The sequence below is a fragment of the Stylophora pistillata genome, chromosome 9 (assembly GCF_964205215.1).
Source record: "Stylophora pistillata chromosome 9, jaStyPist1.2, whole genome shotgun sequence".
NCBI classification, from domain to species: Eukaryota; Metazoa; Cnidaria; class Anthozoa; order Scleractinia; family Pocilloporidae; genus Stylophora; species Stylophora pistillata.
Genome location: NC_142527.1, coordinates 23,758,251 through 23,767,901, shown reverse-complemented (window position 1 = coordinate 23,767,901; position 9,651 = coordinate 23,758,251). Strand labels below are relative to the sequence as shown.

The window sequence follows — 9,651 nt, the reverse complement described above, 5'->3', positions numbered from 1 at the left end:
GTAAAATATTCTTTGCAATGTAATTTCAATTCCATTGTTTTTCTTTTGTATTTTAGCAACTGCAACATTGTCTTGTAAATGACTTGAATATTTATTCACAGATGTTTGCAAACCACTTTATATATATATATACATATATAGTAGCAAATGGACTACTCAAGTGACGCACATATGGATTTTAATACAGCCTGTTTCGTAGACCAACAAAAGTTGATCCACTCATCAGTTAAACTCCATACACACTGAGGCATCGTGACGGTTAACTCTAACTCAGCAACGTGATCACATGGCATTGTTTAAAAAATTCAAATCTTGAAAACCGTGCGCGCGCCGATAATAGCGTTAAGAATACCTGAGAATATATTTTCGCCGATGTCTACAATTGGATATTATTTCACTTCGCTTGTTTAAAGAGGCTTCATGTGGATAAGACAAGATAAAAAATTTCTCAGTAAGGCATAAATTGCAACGTTTTGTGGCATTGGAATATGATCTAGCCCTAGCAATAATTTTCCATGAAATCGAATAGTCTTCCCTCTTCTCCTTTAGTTTCCACAGGTACTTGCTCAGCTCTGTGTCATTTCGCCGTCTCGTGGTTGAACGACATTTGGTGGTTGCGCCATCTAGTCTTAAAATCTGTCGCTGTGAGGCCAACATACGTTTTAGTTTCTTCCTTGGTATCGACTGTGGCTTGGTAGACGACCTCGCTTTGCAAACATTCCCCTCCTAAGGGCATTCGTTTTCGTTCCTGCAGTTGCACAATCTTTGGGAGCGGCTATCTTCGGACATTTTTGCGTTCCTGATTGTGGCTTTGTTATGCCCGTCTATGATCTGTTTCATATTTGGTGTGCATGAGTAGCTCAGTTTAATGGTGTTTCTATTGAAAATTTTCCTCAGTTTGTGGGTGACTGGAAAGCACTTGTCAATAAGGTTAATGAACGCTCTGCCAAAGTTGGTCTGTACGTTTCTGTTAAATGGTGGGTTAAACCAAATTATGTTTCTTCGCCTTTTGGTTTGGTATTGCGGTCGGTGCGGTTCCGGTTCAGTGAAGTGCAGCTTGTATGTGTAGCCACTCTTGTGTAACTCGTCTTGGTAGGGAGGTGCGGCTTTGTTAAACATGTCTTCGTCAGAAGAGATTTCAGAAAGTCTTTTATTAACTGCTTCGGGGATGTTTCGTAGTATGCAAGGTGGGTGGTTAGACTTGGTGTGTACGTATAGATGGGTAGTTGCTGGTTTGGAATAGGGTCCGAATCTGCCGGTTATCAGGTCAAGCGTTACATCGAGAAAGTTGATGATTTTCTTGTTTGCCTCGATGGTAATTCTAAGGTTGTTTTGGGCAAATATCGTGCAAATCTGTTTCTTAATTCTCTCCACTTTTTGGGGTGTTTGGTTTATAACTGCAAGGCCGTCGTCACGGTAAAGTCCGATGTTAATTTCTGGTATAGTCGCAAGCTGTGATAGGAGGTAGCAGCCGACTAGTTCACATGTCTCCGCTCCATCATAACTTCCCATGGTGACGTCGAAAAGGCCGTTGTAATTTTTCTTCTGCCAAGAGGTCCCATTGCTAAATAGTAGTGATTCTTTAGCAAGCAGGACGATTTGGCGCTCATCTGAGGAGATGGTCGTGTAGTTAGACGCGAAGTCGAGGGCACGTCCGAGTAGATCTTTCGTTATTGACGGGTAGAATTCTACAACATCGAAGCTGATGAAAGCAGATTCGCATTTATTTGGTAAGTTTTTGAACCACTGCAGCACAGAGGATGTGTTCTTCCATTGATTAACGCCTGTTGCATTTACAAGTTTCTGGTTAATAATTTCGAGAATTTTCTTGCTTATTTTTCCAATTTCCTGTTTTGATGGGTTCATCAAACGACAAGTGGGTCGGTGTAAGAAATTGTCTTTATGGTCTTTAAGTGTTACGAACGCATCTCTCTGGGCGGTAACTTCGACCCGGTCGTCAATACCTAGTTTCTTCGTGATTGCTTTGGCTGCAGCGTCAGTTTTTCTGAGTTGCTTGCTGTCAGCTTTCTTTTATGTTTTGGTGATGTTGTCAGGAGTTGATTATACTTCGTGGCCTCTAGCTTGTAAAAATTGGTAGATTTGTCCGCTTTAACGAATAAGCGATTTTCGTTTTTAATCAACTTGATGTCTTCATTCAGCTCTTTCTGAAACTGGCATTTCGTATTCTTGAATTGGACGCTTTGGATTAATCGTTGCATGCCGTCCTCAAAGTCGCGCAGCTCTTCGATGACCGGCGGGCAGTTGTTTGTCTTGAAGCCGAAAGTTTCTTTCTCTTCCGCTTGTCCTGGGTTCAAAAAGTGGAATGCTTTCCATCTCATGCGGCGCAAAAATTGTTCGGTCTTTTCAATCAGTTGCTTTGTGAATTCCCTTCTTGATGCCAAAGGAATGTTCTTCGTTGAGTAGTGGAACGCCACACGTTCCATATTTGAATCTTCGGTCACACAGTGCTCAACAAAATAGGAGCTATATAAGCGAAATAGGCAACGTAGGATCCATGACAGTGCTCGACAATGAAGGAGCGATTACAGGCTGTAAAAGGCTGTAACAGGCTGTATTAAAATCCATATGTGCGTCACTTGAGTAGTCCATTTGCTACTGTAATCGCTCCTTCATTGTCGAGCACTGTCATGGATCCTACGTTGCCTATTTCGCTTATGTATATATATATATATATATATATATATATATATATTACATAATTTGTTGTCATCTAGATAGGGCTGACTTCTAAGTTAGAATTTTAGTGTTCTATAGATGCTAAAGTAAACCAGAACATTGACATTAATAAATACATTGATTGCTGCAAAGGTGTTTGCAAACCACCTCATACATTTTAAGTGTACATAATTCGTTGACATCTAGATGACTGACTTCTGCTAAGTAAACATAAACCAGAACATTGACCCTATCTATAAAATTTCCATTTGATGCATTTTATGCTGTCTTTGATTCTAGGGTTCTCTATCATCCTTTTCTCCACTTGCCCTTTTTTAATTTCCTTTGTCAGGGACTTAGCTTTCACTTGCTTCTGTTTGATCTTATCCTTCTGAATTACATCAAAAATATTTACAAAAGTTTGATAAAAACCCTAAAAATCGAAAAACACATTAAATGTCCATTAGAAGCTAAGAAAAACACACCTCGTCTACGTTTACTTCTCCTTCTGAATTACATCTCTTGCGAATGAAAATGAGCGTACACGTAAATATAAGGTGATAACACTGTGCAGCATATCTTTACTAATTCTGCTATCACTCTCCAGTGAGGATTCAGATACAATTTCATTGAAGAAAGCAAGTACATCTGTATCTTTGAAAACATTTCTCAATTACAGCTTCAATGTTGATAGATCTTTGGTCAGTTTTACAATTGTTTCTAAAATGATGTTCTGCCCTCAAAATTATTTTCTGGGCTTTTTTAGTTGGATTCCACAGTACTCCACGACTTAAGGAAGAGATAAGTTTCTGTGATTCAATGATAATCTTTGATTCGTCTTTGCATGCAGTTAATAAAGATGTAGCCTGCTGACTTTCTGTTGATCTCCAATTCTTAGATGCTCTGTGTTTATTGTGCAGATTTTGCAAGACATAGCCTCTTAGATATTGTAGACCAGGAATCTCTTTTTCCTTTAAAGCTTTTTCAACTTCGTTATCATTTACAGGAGAAAGAGATTCTTTGCAGTAGGCCAGGAGTCGATCAGCAAGGTTAGTTAATAACAATGTTGCTGAATTACTGGACAGACTCGGGAAGTATTTTGTAGCATGTAATGATATGGTCGCGTAATACTTGGAGTAAAACTTGTCAGCGTTTCCACTCTTCGTAAAGCCATCATAAATAGTCCGTATCTCTTCAAACTCTTTCGATCCTTCGCAAATGTTAAACTGGAATGATGATATTTCATCTCGCATTGCTTTTGTAAACACTTTTCTTTTGCTTATTGTCGTTTTCACGTTGTTCACCAGATCGTTCAAGACATCGCTTGTAAATGCTATTCTTTGCCTTGATTCTTCCTCTTGTACACCTTGTTCGGGATCTTGGTTGTTTTCTTTGTGTCTAATAGTCGTGTGTCTGCTTAGACCTCGTTTACTTTTACAAACTTTTTGAAATATACTACAAGCTATGTCTTGCCTTTGGACCTAGAATATAGGAAACATTTAGTTGATCAAACTTGATAAAATTGCCAACAGTTTGACATCAGTTTATACCAATATTGCTACTATAACTCTTCTTAAAGCTTTAGCGATTCTAAAAGAATCCGAAAGAAGTTTAATTCTTGTTCCGGAGCTCTGGAAACAGATACACAATACCAAATATTGATCGATCTCAAGCCAACTACACTAAACCTTTCATAGCAACAAACCGCGAATAAAATGACTAAATATGACTAGCTTTTAGCTTTTAACACGCACCTCCTGTACATCATCATGAAACTGTTCTTCCAAATTCTCATCTTCTTCTAAAACCGCCATAATAGCATCGAAATCTTCTTCGAATATAAAGTCTTCGATGCCATACGCCATGTTTGTCTACTGTGACAACGATGGCGGCGATGCACGGTACACGTGACGTATCATGACGTAACGGTGCAATTCAACCTAAAATCGTAAACAATAAGCCGGTCCTTTGAAGTTTGCCGGCCTTCCTAACCAGTCCCCTCGATTAACTATGATAGAACTTGGGAAATATGTCTGAAAACAGTCTGAAACTTTCACTTGCCTGACCTCGTAAGGGAAATGGTGTTACTGAATATAAAACAACGTCATTGCCATCGAAACGAGTTCTTCCATTGTTGTTTTTTTTGCATACAATTGTTCAAAATTTTCCTTTTCAATATGCAGTTCATTGACAGCTACAACTAATTTATCTGACGTCTGTTTAAGAAAAGGTGCGCGTGAAATAAAAAATATCCAAAATTTTTTGGATGCCCTGCTTTAAAACTAAAACTTTTGCGTTATCCTCTCCAATCCAATAGTGGCAAATAAATGGATTTTAAGCTATTCGCCGAAATTTAAAGAAAATCAATAAATATCCTCCCCCCGGACAGGCGGCTGCTTTTCTGACAAGAAGTGAACGAGAACATCAACATCAACACAAATTAAAGAATCTACACACAAAGGATCTTTTTTATACGCTATTCTCAAACGTGGTCACACTCTTGGACCAGGTCAGTGAACAATTGAATCTACCCAAACCAAACAATGTCAAATTTGGCTGGAGTAGATTCGCTAGATATTTCACTAGATACCAAAGGAAGTGGTGCGTGTCGAGAGAAAATTTCCTGTTAATTTTGCTTTTTTATTTTCCATAAAATCAATCGTGAGAAGTAGAGAAATATGAAGTCGTTGATAAAGATTTCGAAACATCTCAGAGAAGTGATATTCTTTGCTTCTCTTTCGCCTTTTTCGGCAACTTTAAAAGTCAAATTAATGAGATATGCCTGTCAATAAAAAGAAAAATTTGCATGAAAATACTATGAACACGTAATTTTTTAAGTACAGATTTTCTGAAGTAAGAAATTTGGAAAAAAATCAAACTTTGCCATGGTATAGTTACTAAGGTTAAAGCAAAGAATCGCCAACATCACCGAGCGGCTGTCCATGAACTAAGACTTTCGGCTCAATCAACAATTTCAGTGACTCAATCGGCCATCACAATTTATATTTGTTTCAGTTAATTTCAAAACATTGAATCGGTTTCTTTCAACTTGTTACTAAACAGTAAAAAATGAGCATGTTTGCGTCTACTTTTCCAGTTATCAGTGGTGAACGATACCCTAATATTATGATAACTCGCCCAAACAGCAGCACATATATCCCTCGAATGGTGAAGTAGACCATTTAAAAGTGGATTTATTTTTCAGAGAAGAAAACTTGTCTGCAGTATTTATGATTTCAATACAATTGTGCCACACAAAAAGGCAATGGAAATTTCCATGTAATACTCATTCACGTATACTTAACATTATCAATCAAACAAAATTGAACGGGTGCATGGAAATTTCCATGTAATACCCATTAACGCGTGAAAAAATAATTTCAAACACTTTTGGCCATTAAACGGGTCCATGGAATTTTCCATGTACATGTAATACTTACTCGCGTATACAAAACAGTATCAAACATTCTTAATCAAAACAGGTACATAGATTTTTTTATGCAATACTCATTTACGTATACAAACAGTATCAATCATTCAGAACCAATTTAAACAGGTACAAGGAAATTTTCATGTAATACTTTTACGATTTCATTGTGCCGGATAGTGCCTCACCAAAATGATCTATGGAAATTTCCATGAAATATTTATCCACGTATACAAACAGTATCAAACAGTCCTGACCAAAGCGGTACCGGTACGTGGAAATATCCAGGTAATACTCTTTCACACGGAAAAAAAATTATTATTTCAAACTTTCTTGGCCCAAAATGGGTGTATGGAATTTTATAGTGACAAGTTTATAGTGTCCAAAATTCGTTTTCAAAACAAGTTTATGGAAATTTTCATGTAATACTCATTCGAATATTCAAAATAGTATCTATGACATGTTTTGCCAAACAAATTCTCCACTCGTCGTTATCTTTGGACCCTGATCCCGGCTTGCATGCTGAACGGCTCAGCGCGACAGCTTCTTTCCTAAAACCAGAAATAGGCTTCTCGTCCTTATATACGGATAATAAGTTGACGTTCCTTTGAACCGACAGTTTCAGGCAGAAACTCACTGAAACACATAAAAATAAGGGATAAACAAGTTATTACTTTTTGCAGCTATTGGCGTTGTTTACAAATGTTTTGACCGCAGGTTACTGCAAGTCAGCAATTTTGTCTCACTTCTTTTAGCAATTGAGTAACTGTATTATGGCATAGAAAATAAAGGTGTCAATGTCTGTAAAATGTGCAACTTATGTACATTTTATTTGTATAATTGTGTCTTACCTAGAGTATACGAGTCTCCAAACAATAAAACAATCCCTCTTGGAGGCACGAAAAGCTTTATGATGTGCTGCATGAGGTCCACCTCATTCTCAGCCACAAACCAATTTGTGGCACTTTTCGATGGTGTGCCAGCAATAATGACACTGGCTCTTACGTTTACGTTTGTCGACGTAGACGCCGTAATCGACAAGGTCTCAGCATCAAAAGAAAATGGTTCACTTGGTTGTACCGAAATAGTGTTTGAATCATTCTCACCTCACCGTTTTTTTGGCTTTATTTTCCTCGCAGCCACTGGTAGAGGAACTATTTGCAGGTCGTTTGTCAGAACTTGACGTGGGGAACAATTCTACTTCTAGTAACTTTCTGACTTGTTTTCCAAATCTTGAAATGTCAGAAATTTCTCGGTACAACAGTCTATTGAGGTCGTCGGTGGGATTTAAGAACAACTTGAAATGTCCGGGAGAAGACTTTTTCCGAGGTGTATTTTACCTAAGAAACAATGAATGACGTTTGCAATATCATAAAACCATTTTACCGTATCTTTTACGAAATACGTTGGTGTGAAAAGTAAATTCGATTGAAAATGCGGCATCGCCGGCTCCGTCCAAACACGTTTAGAGGAAACGGAGACCAGAAGCGGAACTTTCTTGCGGCATTTTTGAAAAGTGTTACAGATTGATTGCTATTGTGCTCGCATTGCGAAATGCTTTAAATTTGTGTGGGAAATTTCATGTAAAAGGTAGTAAAAATTGAGAGTGAATGGTCAGAGTAAGCTAAACGCCGAAAGGAGGGAAATCCATTGCCATAGACAGGCCAAGTTTACTTAGTGCGGACCTTTTTGGAAGCCAAATCAAATGCAGCTAATCTAAGACACAAGATAATTTTTTTCTCTCAAACTTATTTTTCTATTGCACAATATAAGTTGATCCTTATCTCGTACAAACTCAAAATGATCTTTCTTAGAGCAAGTTCTCTTTTCTTCTGACTGAAGCTTAAATTTTTCAGAATTCTCGAAACGAAACGTACCTTGAGTTTCCTTAGATCTTCACTAGCGGGCTTCATGTGAACAACAGACCCAGGATCAGTGCTATCCTGCGCTAGAATAGATGATTTATTGTAATGATGCAGTGTGCCGGCGCACCTCTCCGTTTTCTGCTTTCGCGAAGTACCACTTTCTGTCGGAATAGTGCCGCTTTTCTCTTTTTCCTTCTTTCAAGTAAGGTAGCGAGGACCCTCTACCACGTGTTGTTGCCATATCTTTTCACTAACTGAATTTTTTTAGCCTGGCTCTTCAAATAGCTGACCTGCATGAACCCTGAAGAATGTGCGACGACCATTTTGAATTGAGATAATTTAAGCCGTATCGTTTGTTTATTGGTTAATATGCACACCCCATAAGAAATTCTTTTGTATGCCCGATGACGTAGGAGGTTTGAAATTTCCGACAGCCGCATCACGCTGTTGATGATACTGTTAGTCTTTTCAAACTGAAATAGGAATACATGAACGGCTATGGATATTATGGATTACTCTAGTTCGGTTGCAGAAGAGCCTCTGTCACTCTCGATTCTTTCAAGTCTCGCCGAAGAGACTTTGGTAGAAACATCAGTTACTGAAGAAAGCTTTGAGAGCCGAGCTACGACAATAGAAGAGTCAGCCGTGTAGGTATTTCAACCTCTCTTAGCAAGCACGCCTGCTAAACGGAAAAGGGAAGCCTCGATCGAGTACCGAATCGTTAGACTCTTCAAGACCTGAAACACCACTCTCGCCTGAGCACAGAGCTTCCAAAGAGTAGGAAGTATAAACTTCCAGCACTGCAGGTTGGGAGGACGATGACCAGGTGGTCCTTTCTGAAAATGAAAGCTTCAGCGGTAACAAGGCGCAAAGCGGCCACCTTGAAGGTAAATTTCTAATCAGCTCTTCCCTAACTTCAAAAACAGAACGTTTTTCTTTCTGTTTTAGGATAACAATTCTCAATTCAGAAACACTGCAGTTGATCTAGGGGGAAAAGTAGAGGAATTCTTTGATGTTCTCAAAGTAACAGATCTCGTTATGAATAGCCGGAAAACTGCTTGCCAGCTTATACCGTCCGTACAATTCAATACCTATTCACGTAGCCAAAGAGCAATTAAGAGCTCCTCCAAGTGTTTTTTCTCCAGTGTTTAAAATGATGCTAAAATCGTGGACGTCGCTGAATAAAAAAGGAATATATCAGTGTATTCCAAAGTGAATTTTTCCGACTTATCCAAAGTGAAAAACGAGATAGGAACAAACTGACCTCAAAAACCCAACGCCAGAAACGCGCCAAAATGAGAGAACTATAACCTCATTTTATCAAAGTTGAAGATCAGTCCAGGAGGTTATGCCCCATTTTGAAATAATTTGACAAGTTTCCGACTTTAGACGTAGAGGAAGACCGGGAATTCAATCGGGCTTTGGGCGGCGCATCCAAAGCAAGTAAAAAGGCTTATTGTGAACATTGTGAAGAACACGTATTAGATAGTGAGCTGGATTTGCACTGCAAAGTGGAGCGTCATAAATCCATAATACAGCAATCAGGATAGTGGAACAATCTTGACGCCCTAATCTATAAACTACCGTCTATTGGGAAATTAGAGGATCAATAAAAAAGACAGTTTTCATTTCGATGTATTTTGATAAATTTTTTGATGTAAACAAGAATTGTAACAGAAGAGC

General features: G+C 38.4%; 1 pseudogene; it reads right to left on the bottom strand.

Annotated features, from left to right (window-relative positions):
- Positions 1-2,972: 2,972 nt before the first annotated feature.
- LOC111347552 (uncharacterized) lies at positions 2,973-4,541 on the bottom strand (annotated as a pseudogene).
- Positions 4,542-9,651: the final 5,110 nt, after the last annotated feature.